Here is a 15,502-nt window from a genome sequence, read left to right as displayed (position 1 = left end):
CTTTAGTATCTGAAGGAGAATGTTCTGACCCAACCAAGAACCTCAGACCTAGAGTTATTTTACCTGTAGCTAACTCACACTGTTACCCAGATTCCTTTGGTTGATACTTTCAAGGTGACATTTCATTTTCATGAAAGAAAATGATTGAAGTTAGGGCCGGGCAGGGTGGCTCACGCCTGTAATCCCAGCACTTTGGGAGGCTGAGGTGCGTGGATCGCTGGAGGTCAGGAGTTCAAGACCAGCCTTGCCTACATGGCAAAACCCCATCTCTACTAAAAATACAAAAATTAGCTAGGCGTGGTGGTGCATACTTGTAATCCCAGCTACTCGGGGGCTGAGGCAGGAGAATTGTTTGAACCTGAGAGACAGAAGTTGCAGTGAGCCAAGATCATGCCACTGCACTCCAGCCTGGGCAACAGAATGAGACCCTATCTCGAAAAAAAAAAAGATTGAAGTTAATTGGTCTACAAAAGATGAAAACCATATCCTTGTCTTCATTCATTGACATTTAACCATCGTAACCACCTTTAACCATAACTATCCAGATGCACAGATCAACCATGATAATAGAGTTTTGAAACACTAGCTAACATTACTGTTCTTCCCCACATCAGTTCTAGAGGTTTGGGGAATTACTTTGTATCAGATACTCAAACTGTTTAAGAGCTGAAATCTAACCTGTTCTTAGGAGCCCCCAGAAATTAGCTGAGAATGATTGTCCACAATCCCCAGAAGTCACTTTTGTGTTCATGGAGGGAGATGGATAATCCTTATCAGAGTAAGGTTTTTCTGCAGAGTCATGGCAAGTGGTGGAGTAAATCAGTTTTCTTTCTGATGTGGGAGCAAGTTGTGCTCAAATACCAGCGTGGTTGTTGCATCCACTGACCTATTTTTCTAAGTAGGTTGGCATACGGGTATAGTTACTTGTCACTTGCTTGTTGAATCCTAGTGGATTGACAGCTGTCTGTGAAGTGACCAGTGACGCTGTAGGAATGTGGCTGGAGAATGTGGAAACCAGCCTGAGAAAAGCAAGTGAGCTTCTGCTGAGAGTCACAGAATGTTGGGGCAGGAAGGGAACATGGCAATCACAGCTTAAGCTTCTGGGACTTCAGATGAGAACCTCCAGATCCTGCGCAGGTCCTACACCTTAGTGTGCTTGTAAAAATGCAGAGTGCTGGGTCCCCAACACCAGGAATTCATATTCAGCTGGTCTGGGGCAGAGCCTGGGACCTGAAGGGATCCGATGCTGTTAGCTCAAAGACTACACTGGACTTGCAGATATGGAGGCAGAAAGCCTGGTCCTGATTGCCAGCCCAGTGCTCTTTGCAGCCCCTGGCAGGGTTCCCTAGTACCTGAAATGTGTCATAATCAACATGTAGTCTAACCAGATCATTGCATTGGGTGTAATGCCTCGACCAAGCAGTCCCAGCCATCCCAGGGAACCTTTCTGATGTGTTGGAAAGAGCTTTCTGGTACAGAGCAGAACTGATTTGCCCTGGGACGTTCCACCTCCTCTGCCTAGGATGGGTAGATCTAATTCCTGAATGTCTATCATAAGGTGATATGTTCTTTGTCTTTGCCTTATCTTCAAAGACAAATAGGTGATAAGCTATTTGTCTTTGCCTTATCTTCAAAAGTTAAGAGAAAGGTATGCCTGACTGCCTCCATTTAATAAAAAGACAGATGGACAGCTAGAGGATGGGAGGATAGGAAGGCAGTCACAGGTATGGTTGAGGTTAGGGCAGGCTTCCATTCATCCAAGCATGGTGGACAAATTCTCCAGAACTTGGATTCAAAGTCCTTACATGGAGAGCCCATTTTGTTCTCTTCCACTCTGCATCCTTGGAGGTGAGAAACAAAACTTGCTCTTTGTATTGAAACCTCAAATTGGCTATTGCCTTGGAAATTCTGCCCTGCTTCCTCTCTTTAATCATTAGTATCTTATTTAAGCTCTGTCATCCCCTGGAGTTTTAGGAACTAGCAAGATGTCCTCCATGAGACAGAGATCTTACAGGTGCAGTAGTTTATCAGGCAAGCCTATTCCTTGGCAGAGAGCCACACCACCCTGACAGCTTGGAGAATAGTGTTTCCATCTTAAAACAGGCTCTGCTCCATTGCCAGACACCACTGACACTGGGTACATGGATTTGGGGAGAACCTCAGTGTGTGTGTGTGTGTGTGTGTGTGTGTGTATGTGTGTGTGTGTGTGTCTGGAAATGAATACTTTTCATTAATTTGGGGGTGGAGGTGGAGAGGCACCAGAGGCATGGAGTATGTAAAACATTAAAAACAACTCAACACTTCTGGCTGAGACGTTGCAGAGCCTGGGTTGTCTGTCTTTATTGGAAATGTTTGTCCTCTGCCTGGCTGGTGATGACAGGCTTCATATCTCTAGAAGGAATGTTGGGGAGCTGAGAAGGGCTGTGAGCCATGGTTGCTAAGTGTTACTGTTAGTTTTTTATTATGTAAGAATCTCTGCATTGTGTTTATACTAAAACAGTAAGTAAAGGGTGGGTGCTTTAATTCTGGTTTTACATAAGAAGTATGGGAGCTTGCCCATTTTTCTCTGAAGTAAGAAGATTTGGGCCCGGCAGTGAGGATCAGGCATCGGGCAGTGTGGAAGACGGAAGCCCATCCACAGTGAATTTTCTAGCTTGTTGGAGTTTGGGCATTCCTCACGTAGATTCTCCAGTCCTTGCTTCCTCCCTCTTGCTGCAGGCCTTTTGGCCTTCACGCTGCTCATTTGCAACCCTACCAGAAGCAGCAGCAGAAGACAGAGCCAAATCAGTTAATTTAGGCCTTCTAAGTCGTTTTGATAAACAACTGGGTGGGAGGAGGGATGGTTCAAATGAGATTTTAAGAATTACAGATGTATGTGTATTATCTGCTGCTCCACAGGAGAACTGAAAATAGACTGAAAGCTGCTCACAGCCAAAGCCAGAAGGCAACTGCAGTATTGACAGAGAGAGAGAGAGAGAAAGAACAGACTCAAATCACTCGGGGCAAGAGAGGGTTTGCTGGTGTGGAAACCGGGTGGTGGGGAGGCTTTCAACAGAATATCAGGAGGGGCCTTCAGCAGGGGCCCAAGGAAAGACGTGAAAGAAAAGACACTATAGAAAAGGTGAACCCTTTTGATCCAATCTTACTGTGAAGCCAAAAGCAGTGAGTACTGGTTTAAGTGGCCCTGGCCCCATCCCATATTGGTGCTCTGCCTGTTGGGTCAGCCAGCTCTTCGGCTGGTCCCTGATTTGAAAGTTCTGTCTTTCGTGTATTTATTTGCAGAGACCTTCTTAGCAGCAGTTACATTTCATAAAGGAATTCCTGATATCTCTTTTGTTCCCTGCTATGCCTGCCATCACCCACAACAGGCCTAGCACAAAGAAAGCACTCAATAGATATTTGCTGAGTGAATAATGAATGATGTTTCTTCATGAACAGACGAGGAAACTGAGGCATGATGTGATTAACTGCCTGGTCCATCATCTCATTTGTTCTATCAAAATTGCAAGTAATAGAAACCAATTTGAGGCAGATTATGAAGAAGGAGTATGACATGAGGGTCCCAAGAGTCTCAAAGACGCCAGGGTCTTCAGGAGCTGACCTGGACACCTCTGGATCTCTCTCCCTTCCTCCTCTCTCCTCTGAGGTGTCTCTCTCTCACGCGGTTGCAGCCCCAGGAAGGGACTCTGAATCTCTCCTGGTCCTCGTCCCAGATTCCCAGGAGGGGCTTCTGGTCAGGGCTGCGTCCACCATTGCATGACTTTGCAGCGGTTTAAGTCCACGAGTGGAGGGGCTGAAGAGCTCATCAAGGTGAGAGGAGCTCCTCACGTTCTCATAAATTCCTCGGCAGATGGTTAGATCTAGAGAACACATAATCCGGTTGGTGTGAATGAGACCCCTAAGTACTTACTCTGGAAATTCTCATGATATCTTTACTGAGGAGTCTTTTATCTGTGAAAATGCATAATTATGGAACAAGTCCTGAGGATTGTCTAAAATAAGGAAAAACCTGAGCCCACTAGTGTGAAGAGGAAGGCTTCTGTTCTCTGAATAACCCAGGATGGGACACACACCCATTCATCTACCCTGCAGGGTTGAGGGAGCCGAGTTGCTAAGAAGCAGAGAATAGACTAGAGTCAGTGACAGCCCCTGGCTGGCATTCCGCCCTACAGGTGCATTCATTTTTCAATACTGAGCTGTATTTGAAGGCCAGTCGTTCCTGTGGATGATATAAGTTATTTTCCCTCTGACAGGACCACTCTACAGTATCAATTGCTTCCTTCATACATTTTCCTCATTCTTCAAGGCCTGAGTGTGCCAAAAAGGAAGACCTGAGAGGGATGAGGGTTGCCAGGATGTTTCTGTAAATCTTCCACAGCTCTTGGGGACACCCAGCAGGCATTTGAAAACTGACTTACAGTCGGGTGTGGTGGCTCACGCCTGTAACCCCAGCACTTTGGGAGGCCAAGGCAGGTGGATCACCTGAGGTCAGGAGTTCGAGACCAGCCTGGCCAACATGGTGAAACCCCATCTCTACTAAAAATACAAAAATTAGCCGGGCGTGGTGGTGGGTGCCTGTAATCCCAGCTACTCGGGAGGTTGAGGCAGGAGAATGGTGTGAACCCGGGAGGCGGAGGTAGCAGTGAGCTGAGATGGCACCATTGCACCTCCAGCAGCCTGGGCAAATAGAGGGAAACTCTGTCTCAAAAAGAAAAAAGAAGAAAGAAAGAAAACTGACTTACGCCCTGTGGCTGGCCTTCTTTTGTCCTTTTTGTTTTGACAGCAAAAGCCATATAGACCTTGAATGCTATGACAGGCAGGACACATTTGTGAAATAGGAAATAATTACACTCACACTTTTTAGGTGCTATGTTTCCTTCATTTTCTTTTCTTTCTTTTTTTTTTTTTTTTGAGACAGAGTCTTGCTCTGTCACCCAGGCTGGAGTGCAGTGGCACGATCTTGGCTCACTGCAAGCTCTGCCTCCCAGGTTCACGCCATTCTCCTGCCTCAGCCTTCTGAGTAGCTGGGACCACAGGCGCCCAACACCATGCCTGGCTAATTTTTTGTAGTTTTAGTAGAGACGGGGTTTCACCGTATTAGCCAGGATGGTCTCGATCTCCTGACCTTGTGATCCGCCCGCCTTGGCCTCCCAAAGTGCTGGGATTACAGGCGTGAGCCACTGTGCCCGGCCCTTCATTTTATTTTCTAACATGAAAGTAAACTTTTTAATGGACCCAACGTCTCATCTGACAGAGAACACAGCCTTAGGTCGGAGCAGATGATCAGCCCGGAACCTACTCCAGACTGGTCTGCAGTTCTGCCTGTGACCACACAGTGTCGCTATCTTCTCAGTTCTAGCCGAATAGCTCCGGCTCGCATCTTGGTTCAAAAATTTTTTTTTTTTTTTTTTTTTTTGGCTGGGCGCGGTGGCTCACACCTGTAATCCCAGCACTTTGGGAGGCCGAGGCGGGGGGGGGGGGGGATCACTTGAGGTCAGGAGTTCGAGACCAGCCTGGCCAACAAGGTGAAACCCTATCTCTACTAAAAATACAAAAAAATTAGCGGGGTGTGGTAGCCTGCACCCACGTAATCCCAGCTACTGAGTAGGCTGAGGCAGGAGAATCGCTTGAACTGGGAGGCAGAGGTTGTGGTGAGTCGAGACCACGCCACTGCACTCCAGCCTGGGCGACAGAGCAAGGCTCCGTCTCAAAAAAAAAAAAAAAATTGTAAATTTAAAAAAAGTGGGGTGGTGGGTCCTTGCGGATTGATGGCAGAAAACAGAATCTGGACAGCAGCAAAGCTGACTTCTAGATTTTTCATTTGGATAAATGTGGGAATAATTAGGTCAGTCTTATTTTACTTATTTTTAAAAGATTGAGTGAGGAGGGCAATGCAATTAGGAAAGAAAACATGAAAGGAATGCCTTGTCCTACTCGGCTGGACCCTCAAGACATCCACAGTACTTTTCGTGCTTGAAGGTTATGATGAAGGAGGTGAGTAATAATTATAGCTACCATTTATCGAGTACTACTGTGTACCAGCTGCTTTACATACATTACATGTAATCCTCTCAGGGCCTCTGCAGTGTAGCCAATATTATCCACCTGTTTCAGATGGGAAAGCTAACACTCAGAGCGGTGAAGCGGCATCCTTCACCTCACGCGGCTAATAATTCATGCTGACTCCAGACCTCTTTCAGGTGGATTTCTGGGTAAGGAATTTAAGTGGATTTCTGGGTAAGGAATCTAGTCAGCTGAAATAACAGGTGCCCATTTCCTTCTAAGTCTCGGGGAGTGTACAATAATCTTCTTCATCTTGCCACCATGAATTTTGAATGAGAAGGGAGAATTTTGAATGACTAGGGAGATTTCATTTGGTAGAGGCATATGGCAGGGGGAACTTGGGGATCCCAAATCTAAAGTAAACAGGCCAGGTGTGGTGGCTCAGGCCTGCAATCCCAAGATTTTGGTGGGGCTGAGGCAGGGGGATCACTCGAGACCAGGAGTTTGAACCAGCCTGAGCAACATAGTGAGACCCTGTTTCTACAAAAAAAAAAAAAAAAAAAAAAGGCTGAATGCAGTGGCTTACGCCTGTAATCCCAGCCCTTTGGGAGGCTGAAGTAGACGGATTGCATGAGTCTAGGAGTTCGAGACCAGCCTGGGCAACATAGTGAGACCCTATTTCTATTAAAAAAAAACACACACAAAAATTTAGCTGGGCATGGTGGTGCCTGCCTGTAGTCCCAGCTACTCAGGAGGCAAAAGTGGGAGAATCACCTGAGCACAAGAGGTCGAGGCTGCAGTGAGCCATGATCACGTCGCTGCATTCCTCCAGCCTGGGTAACAGTGAGACCCTGTATAAAAAAAAAAAAAAAAAATCCAGGCATGGTGGCACATACCTTTAGTTCCAGCTACTGGGGAGGGTGATGTGGGAGGATTGCTGAGCCCAGGAGTTCAAGGCTACAGTGAGCCAACATCGCGCCACTGCACTCCAGCCTGGGTTACAGTGAGACCCTGTCTCAAAAAAAAGGAAACACATAAAGCATACAGGGCTAAACAGCAGAGAAAATGCTGCAAAAGTTGAAGATAGTATATTGATGTACATATTGAAACAAAGAGAAAACTGGTGCCTTGGACAATGGAACTAGATGGGTAAGTCACATTCGGTAGGAAATTTAGAGCTGGTGCCTGGGGGCTTCATTGTACAAGACAGCCATGGGCATTCTCTACCACATGCTTCCCTCAAATTGACTCAAAGGGAAGCCCTGTCTCCACTGGCTTTCCCAGGCATTAAGAGTCAGTGGTTTCGAATAAGAGTGAAGACTAAAATTCAGAAGAGCTCCAAACATGTCTGATTTGAGCGGATAGGGCCATGGACTAAGCTTCTGAACTCCCTTTTCCAATCTGCTCTTCCAGCCTCTTGATCTCTGTGCCAGGACTCAACTCCATCACAAATGCATAATTCCTATCACAAGGAGACAACCTTAAATATTTTTGAATTAAGTGACATGTTTTCAGCTTCTCAAAGGCCCCATCCCTAAACTCAGTGTGGCCCTGGCACTGTGACACGCTGGCGATGCAGTCCCACCAGTTACAGCACTGAAACTGCATGTCGTGCTGGAACAGGGGACTCTACGAGAGGCTCTGCTGGGACAGAAGGTAGGAAGCAGAAGTAGGTATTGGGATTCCAAGGGAGAATGCAGTGCTCGCTTCCTGGTGTACCCACCGAGAGGGCAAGAGAAGGAACAGTGGCTCCTGTCTTTATGTGACTCAGCTCCCACCTGGGGCTTCTGGGTTCAGAGCAGGGGAGTGGAGGGATGAGGGTCTTAGATGAGAGAGGTGGAATGAGCAGCTCTTGGGACTCCTTATGGCCCCACGGTCTCTACCTGCTCAGAGAAAAATGAGCCCAGGTGAGGGGAGGAGGTGTTCACATGTTATGGGGGAGGGAAGGTGACTGGGGTGTGGAGCAGAGCTTGGGCTGCACCTGGCTACCTCGGTCTGAGGAGTCTCAAGTGCTACCTAATGTGTGGCAATGGGGACGGAGGTGGGTTTTTTCCCCTTTTTGTGGTCCTGGTAAGGAGGGAGCGCATGCATCCTAGGCACTGGTTCCATCCCTTCATCTGGCTAAATTCAAATCATCTGGGGAGATTTAAAAATTCAGAGTCTGCCAGCCACCGTGACTCACGCCTGGAATTCTAGCACTTTGGGAGGCTGAGGCAGGAGAATCACTCGAGTTCAGGGGTTTGAGGCCAGCCTGGGCAACATAGTAAGACCTTGTCTCTATTGAAAAAACATCAGATTCCTAGGGCCCAGGCCTTGAGATTCTGATTGAGCCAATTTGGGGTGGGGTCTGGGATTGACTCTGCGTTTTAAAAAGATGCCTTGGGTGATTCTGCTTAGCAGCTATAATAGGGGATTGTTGATATGTGATTACATTTGACTACACCAAGCCTTCTATGCAGTGACATGGCCATTTGCAGGCAGAGTTGGGTTTAGAGGAAATGTAGCCAGGGCCTGGATCTGTTTCTAACCTCCAGTGTGGTCAGTTGGACCAGCATTAGGTGGTCAGATGAGGAAGGGAATGTTTTGTGAGGCAAACCCAAGCCCTGAGCTTGGTCTGCATCTGTGACCTGGTTCTGCAGCTTTGGAGAGATGCACAAGAGACTACGTGCATCCGAACAGCCTCGCAATCAGACCGCACAAGATCACGCAGCTCACAAATCTGGACAGACCTGAAGGATCATGTCTCAAACGAAGCCTCTGAATGTCGCTGGCTCCCATGCAGGCCCAAGCAGGGAAAAGCCAGCAACCACCCAGTTGCACACATGCTGCTGGCTCTGCCCTAGGACCGGCCCAGAATCCAGCTGGGGCTTCTCCTTCTCTCTTGAGAAAGTCCCCAGGGGCTGTCTTCGGCAGTCCTGAACTTGGGAACTTGGGCTGCATGCTGAATTAAGAACTCACCCAAGTGAAAACTGTGTTAATCGGTAAAGTCAATTTGACTTTTTGATGGGCAGAGAAATTTGGCTTGCTTTGTTTATTTATTTATTTATTTTCAGACAGAGTCTCACTCTGTCACCCAGGCTGGAGTGCAGTAGCTCAATCATAGCTCGCTGGAGATTTGACCTCTTGGGCTAAGAGATCCTCCCATCTCAGCCTCCTCAATAGCTAGGACTACAGGTGCACACCAGCACGCCCAGATAATTTTGTTCATTTTTTTGTAGAGACAGGGTCTCACTCTATTGCCCAGGCTGGTCTTGAATTCCTGGACTCAAGTATTCCTCCTGCCTCAGCCTCCCAAGGAGCTCAGACCACCAGTGTGCACTACCATGACCAGCTATTTTTTTTTAATTTTTTGTAGAGACTGGGGTCTCACTGTGTTGCCTAGGCTGGCCTCAAACTCCTGGGCTCAAGCAATCTTCCTGCCTTGGCAGCCCAAAGTCCTGGGATTACAGGCATAAACCACCATGCCAGGTGCCAGGTCAGAGATGTGGTTTTTTAATCCCAGGGTCAAGAAACCAGAATTGTAGCCCTGGCTCTGTTGTCAAATTGTTCAAAAGCCTCTGAGGAAGAAGGATCAGGCTTCCAGGCTTTATTTGCTCCTCAGTTCCCGGTGCCAGCTCAGGGTTTTTGCAAAGTTTAGCTGCCATAGGAAGTGAGAAAGTGCTCTGGAAAATGTATATGATCCCATTCTTGCATTCATTATTATTTCAGTTCTGCTGTGAACTGTTGTGAACTGACCCAGTAACCACAGGCTAGTTCTTTGTTTTCCAAGCCCCTTATTGCTTTTTTCCAACAAAGTAGTCAAAAACACTTTCTCGCCGGGCGCGGTGGCTCACGCCTGTAATCCCAGCACTTTGGGAGGCCGAGGCGGGCGGATCACGAGGTCAGGAGATCGAGACCATCCTGGCTAACAGGTGAAACCCTGTCTCTACTAAAAATACAGAAAAATTAGCCGGGCGTGGTGGCGGGCGCCTGTAGTCCCAGCTACTTGGGAGGCTGAGGCAGGAGAATGGCGTGAACCTGAGAGGCGGAGCTTGCAGTGAGCCGAGATGGCGCCACTGCACTCCAGCCTGGGCGACAGAGCGAGACTCCGTCTCAAAAAAAAAAAAAAAAAAAACACTTTCTCTGCTAAACAAACTTTTTTTCTGTTTTGCAACAAAAAAAACCAAAGGTAGAAACACAGCATGGCTTTCTTTTTTTGCTTTTTTTTTTTTTTTTTTTTTTTTTTGAGACACAGTCTTGCTCGTTGCGCAGGCTGGAGTGCAGTGGTGAGATCTCGGCTCACTGCAACCTCCACCTCCCCGGCTCAAGCAATTCTCCTGCCTCAGCCTCCCTGGTAGCTGGGATTACAGGCGCATGCCACCACGCCTGGCTAATTTTTGTATTTTTAGTAGAGATGGGGTTTTGCCATGTTGGCCAGGCTGCTCTCAAACTCCTGACCTTAGGTGATCCGCCCACCTCGGCCTCCCGAAGTGCTGGGACTACAGGCATGAGCCACCACGCCCGGCCTTACAGCATGGATTTCTAAACGGAGTGGCTATTTGTTGCTGGGACAGGTAACTGAGAGGATAGATTTCATTCCCCAGAGAAGTTTAAGAAAATAAGAGCATTTAGATGTTTTTAGAATTTAGTGGAGTCTAGAGCCAGGGAGAAAACCAGACATTCTCTGGAGATTCATTTCAGCTAGAGGGTTCTGTGTGTCCCGTCTCCCTTTCAGGAGTTAATCAGCCTCTAAAAACAGCAAGGGCACAGGATTCAGTACAGAGGACCTGGCTTCCCAACCAACTAGTTAAGTGATTCCAGGCAGTTTCCTCAGCAATAAAACAGAAATAATACTCTCTCTACCTCAAATTAAATCATATGGATGTGAAAGCCTTTTGTAAAATATAAACTTTTAAAATATTGAGGCTGGGCATGGTGGCTCACGCCTGTAATTCCAGCACTTTGGGAGGCTGAGGTAGCAGGATTACTTGAGCCCAGAAGTTTGAGGTTGCAGTGAGCTAGGATCGGGCCACTGTACTCCAGACTGGGTGACAGAGCAAGACCCTGTATTAAAAAAGAAAAGGGTAATGGTATATCTTATATAGACACAGATAAGTGTATAAGATATAGCTTGCTTATATCATGGCAAGATCAATGAAAATATGCTTTTTTAAAAAGTAAAGTTTATTATGTAAGCTCTTGGGAATCATCTCAACTGAAGCCAACCACAAATGCAAGGGGTCTAACCTTGATGATCTGGATTTGTTTGGTCTTTTGTATACCCAGAAATCCACCATCCTTCTCTATGTTGGTCTTGGTCTTTCCTGAGAAGAGGCCAGTACCTGAAAAATGAGCATTCCACCTTCCACCCCCACCACATGGGAGTCTTTTTTTTTTTTCTTAAGTCCCCAGTCTGTTTACCACTTTGTCCTAAGAATCAAAGACTTAGGAAATATCTTCTTTTTTTTTTTTTTTTTGAGACAGGGTCTCACTCTGTCACCCAGGCTGGAGTGCAGTGGCATGATCTCAGCTCACTGCAACCTCTGCCTTCCAGGCTCAAGCGATTCTCCTGCCTCAGTCTCCTGAGTAGCTGGAATTACAGGCACGTGCCACCACGCCCGGCTAATTTTTGTATTTTTTTAGTAGAGGCGAGGTTTCACCATGCTGGCCAGGCTGGTCTTGATCTCCTGACCTTAAGTGATCTGCCCGCCTCGGCCTCCCAAAGTGCTGGGATTACAGGCATGAGCCTCCGCTCCCGGCCAAGGAAACTTCAAGAAGGCAAAGGCAAGGAGGCCCACCCCGGGCCCTCAGAGGACATGGACAGGGAGCGGACTCTGAAAGGATCTCTGGGAATGGACTCTGCCCCCCCAGCCCCCAGGGCCTGGCTGCCTACACCCAGCTACTTCTCCTCACTGGCCTCTGCCCCAGGCCATGGCAGCCACATCAGGGACGTGGAGCTGGGAAGCGTCCCTCCTTACAGAAGGTCTGTGACAGCAGAGAAGATTCCCAGGATCTCAGGCTAGAAGTTGGAAGGCATTTTCTGAGGGCCACATGATTCCACCAGCTGGAGTTTTCTGTTACCATTGTACAGTCCTTGATTTCTGGGACACAAGATGTTCTTTTAGGCTTTCCTGAATAACAAAGATCACACATACACTTGTTTATCTGGGGAGATGCCTTCCCGTACAAATTCTCTTTCTGAGAACAATGCCCATTCATAAGTTGGGAACATTCTGTATGAGTGACTTCTGGCTGGGAAGGCACAGTTCCCAGGAGGGGGAGGAGTTCTCAGGAGACCCCTGTAAAGTGGGCCTGTGCTTAGACACTCAAGTCCCCGTGTTTGCTAGAAACACTTGGGCACACACAGGTGCCTGTTCCAAGCCTTCCTCCCACGGAACACACCTGTACATGTGAGTCACATGTCCTGCCAACGTGCCACCTAACCTTCACCCTGAGCTGGGGAGTATGGGGTAACTGTGTCCTCACCAAAGTCACCCAGCTGCTTGGGTAAGACCTTCAGATAGTATCCAGGCCAAAACATGTTAAGAAAAAAAATTCACTCACAGCTAGAACACTTATTCCTGCTTATCTTTTAACAATGCAAGGGTAGGGAAATTGTTTGGAAATCAAAACGTGGAAGTTCGTTCATCCTCCCAACCCGTGGAGTTCAAAGGCAGAGACTGGCTAAGCTTTTGTGGGACCTAAAAGTTATATAATCAGGGTGGGGCAGTTTAAATAATTACAAATAGGGAATTATGAACAGGCCGTAGAAAGCGAGGGAGAGGCCCTGAAACTTGAGCTTCATTCACTTAATGGAAAATCCAACTCTGATTCCAGGGGAAGAATCTAGAAGATTCCATAAAAATACAATCTTATAGAGCTTTAAATGACTTTCCCTAAAATACTTTTAATACTTCTTGCCTTAGTGGATCCTGGCTTTTCTTTGACAATGTCATTCAGTTGAGAACCCTCTGGGTAAAGGCTCTTCGCCTCCTGGCCACCCCCACGTGGGCGGGAGGTGCTGCTCTCAGGGTCTTCGCACCCCACTGTTGCAGCCCTTCGCTCAGCCGTCTCTCCAGCCGGACCGTCCTCTCTGCATTTGGGTCCCTGTCCTCCGCCCACCTGCAAAGCACGGAGGGTCAGGGGCGCACGGACGTCTTCCTCCCAACCCCTCATCCGCCAGCGAGCCGAGCCGCGCCTGGGCCCCTGTCACCGCGCCATCGCTCCTTTGGGACCTGAAGCCTCCGTGCTGAGCGCCCCCGCTGCGGCCCACTGCGACCCCCACCGTTGCTGTGCCCTCCGCCTCAGCACGGCCCTCCCGGAGCTGTGTGCCCTCCCTGACTTCATCTTCGCCCCTCCCCTGCCTGGCTCTCCCACTGCCAGTCACCCCAACCCCGCCCCAGCAGCAGCCTCGAGTTCCCTCTCCCCTCGAAGGCCTCGCGGCGGACTTGGCGCGGGCGGCGAGAGGCGGGAGGCGGGAGGCGGGAGGCGGGAGGCGGGAGGCGGGAGGCGGGAGGCGGGAGGCGGGAGGCGGGAGGTTGGGCCGCAGCTCCGCCCTCGGGAAATGGCTCCGCCTCCCTCGCCGGGAACTGCCTTCAGGCGCCGTATGCAGCGACTCCCCACCCCGCGGGGCCATGCCAGCGGACGGGCACCTCCGCGGGCGCAGAGCGAGTCACACGTGCATCCTCTCACCCTTCCCCCGCTGCACCGCCCGCTGTCCAGCCCTCTCTTCCTGTTTTCTCCCACTGCAGAGGTGGCTAAAGAACGACCAGACTTGGGCCAATTTGCCCCTGCCCGGATTCCTGATTCCTGGCCTCGCGGCCCCACCGCTGTCTTCCTCTCCCCTCCCGGGCTTCCCCTCGCCCCCAGGCCCAGCCCTCTGTGGCCGCGGCCTGCTCTGCCTGAGCTGCGCCTCCGGAGGTTCCGCCGCCCCTTCGCCTCCCTCTCCTCACTTCCCGCCTCCCCCTCCTCACTTCCCGCCTCCCCCTCCTCACTTCCCGCCTCCCCCTCCTCACTTCCCGCCTCCCTCCTGAGAGGTCCGCTGTGGGGAGAGAGGACTCGGTGTGTGCTCCGCTCGCCCTCCGTGAGATTCCCTCAGGGCACAAGCAGAGCTTCCTGAAGCTCGGTTAGCCGAGCACCCAGCAGCTGCAAGGATGGGGACCCTGCCTTTCTTACCGCTCGTGGCCCAGGGCCTGGCCGGGAGGAGCGCCTCTAACCGGGAGGAGCTGCCCGCTCTTCCGTGCCCCGCCCCCCAGCGCACCTGCCCGTGAACTTGAGGCGGCCGAGGGGGTCCGCTGGGGCAGAGTGCAGAGTGAAGGGGTGCACTGGGCACTCAGCGCGGCCCTTGGGAGGCAGGGCCGCCCCAGCCTGCTCTCTTGTCTAGGAAGGCCGTCCGGAAGCAGGAGCCCCGGGGAAAACAACTGGCTGGACAGGGCGGCAGTGTCTCTCCCAGTCTGAGAGTCGCTTCCCACCACCTGGGCACGAACCTGCTCTGCGATCTCCGGCAAGTTCCTGCGCCTCCTGTCGGTAAAATGCAAATCGTGGCGTCTTCCCTCTCCCCTGTGAGGATCGTGAGCCTATGCGTGTGAGGCCACCAAATCCCAATTCGTATTAACGTGCTGGAAGCAAGGGGGTCAGAGCACTTAGCAGCTGTCTCTTCTGGTGGGGAGAAGACAATGATTTTCTAAAGGACACAGTTTGATGGTGGAGGCTTGAGAGCGGCTACAGTTGGAGCCACTGGAGAGAGAGATGGTCTCTGGAAATGGGTGCTGAGTTATCTAGTGGCCGATTCACTGTAGGATGCCTGCTAGATTGTACGCTTGCTGAAGGCAGCACCAGTTATCTGTCGCACTGTTCACTACAGAATTGTCTGCACCAAGCACAGCATGGACTCTGTTGGCAGTACAGCAAACATTTGATGAAGGAAGGAAGGAGGGAATTAAAGGAGGAAGAAAGGGAAGAAAGGAGAAAGATAAAAAAGGAAGGAAGGCCGGGCGCGGTGGCTCACGCTTGTAATCCCAGCACTTTGGGAGGCCGAGGCGGGCGGATCACGAGGTCAGGAGATCGAGACCACGGTGAAACCCCGTCTCTACTAAAAATACAAAAAATTAGCCGGGCGTGGTGGCGGGCGCCTGTAGTCCCAGCTACTCGGAGAGGCTGAGGCAGGAGAATGGCGTGAACCCGGGAGGTGGAGCTTGCAGTGAGCCGAGATTGCGCCACTGCACTCCAGCCTGGGCGACAGAGCGAGACTCCGTCTCAAAAAAAAAAAAAAAAAAAAAAAAAAAAAAAAAAAAAGGAAGGAAGGATGGAGGGAAGGAGGGAAGAAAGGAAGGATGGAGGGAAGAAGGGAAAGGAGGAAAAGAGGGAAGGGATGAAGAAAGGGAGGGAGAAGGAAAGAAAGGAAGGAGGGAAGGAAGGAAGGAAGAAAATAGGAGGGAAGGAAGGGCGAAAGGAAGGGAAGAAGGAAGGAGGCTGCTTAGGGGTAAAATGTCTGTAGGGACGATGCAGCCAGGCCACGAGC

General features: G+C 49.8%; 1 long non-coding RNA gene across 3 annotated transcripts; it reads right to left on the bottom strand.

Moving 5' to 3' along the window:
* Window positions 1-1,532: 1,532 nt before the first annotated feature.
* Window positions 1,533-14,605, bottom strand: LOC129483552 (uncharacterized). Of its 3 annotated transcripts, none has more exons than XR_010120932.1 (3): window positions 14,158-14,605; window positions 11,230-13,104; window positions 1,533-3,860 (listed from the first exon to the last, which is right to left on the bottom strand). It is a non-coding gene; the product is annotated as an uncharacterized lncRNA (long non-coding RNA). The 3 variants fall into 3 exon arrangements; XR_010120933.1 differs by lacking the exon at window positions 1,533-3,860 and having other exon boundaries at window positions 11,148-11,324; window positions 11,961-13,104; XR_008658085.2 differs by lacking the exon at window positions 1,533-3,860 and having other exon boundaries at window positions 11,148-13,104.
* Window positions 14,606-15,502: the final 897 nt, after the last annotated feature.

The sequence above is a fragment of the Symphalangus syndactylus genome, chromosome 5 (genome assembly GCF_028878055.3).
Source record: "Symphalangus syndactylus isolate Jambi chromosome 5, NHGRI_mSymSyn1-v2.1_pri, whole genome shotgun sequence".
In the NCBI taxonomy this organism is placed as follows: Eukaryota; Metazoa; Chordata; class Mammalia; order Primates; family Hylobatidae; genus Symphalangus; species Symphalangus syndactylus.
The sequence above is the reverse complement of the archived record's forward strand: the minus strand, read 5'-3'. Positions and strand labels throughout refer to the sequence as shown.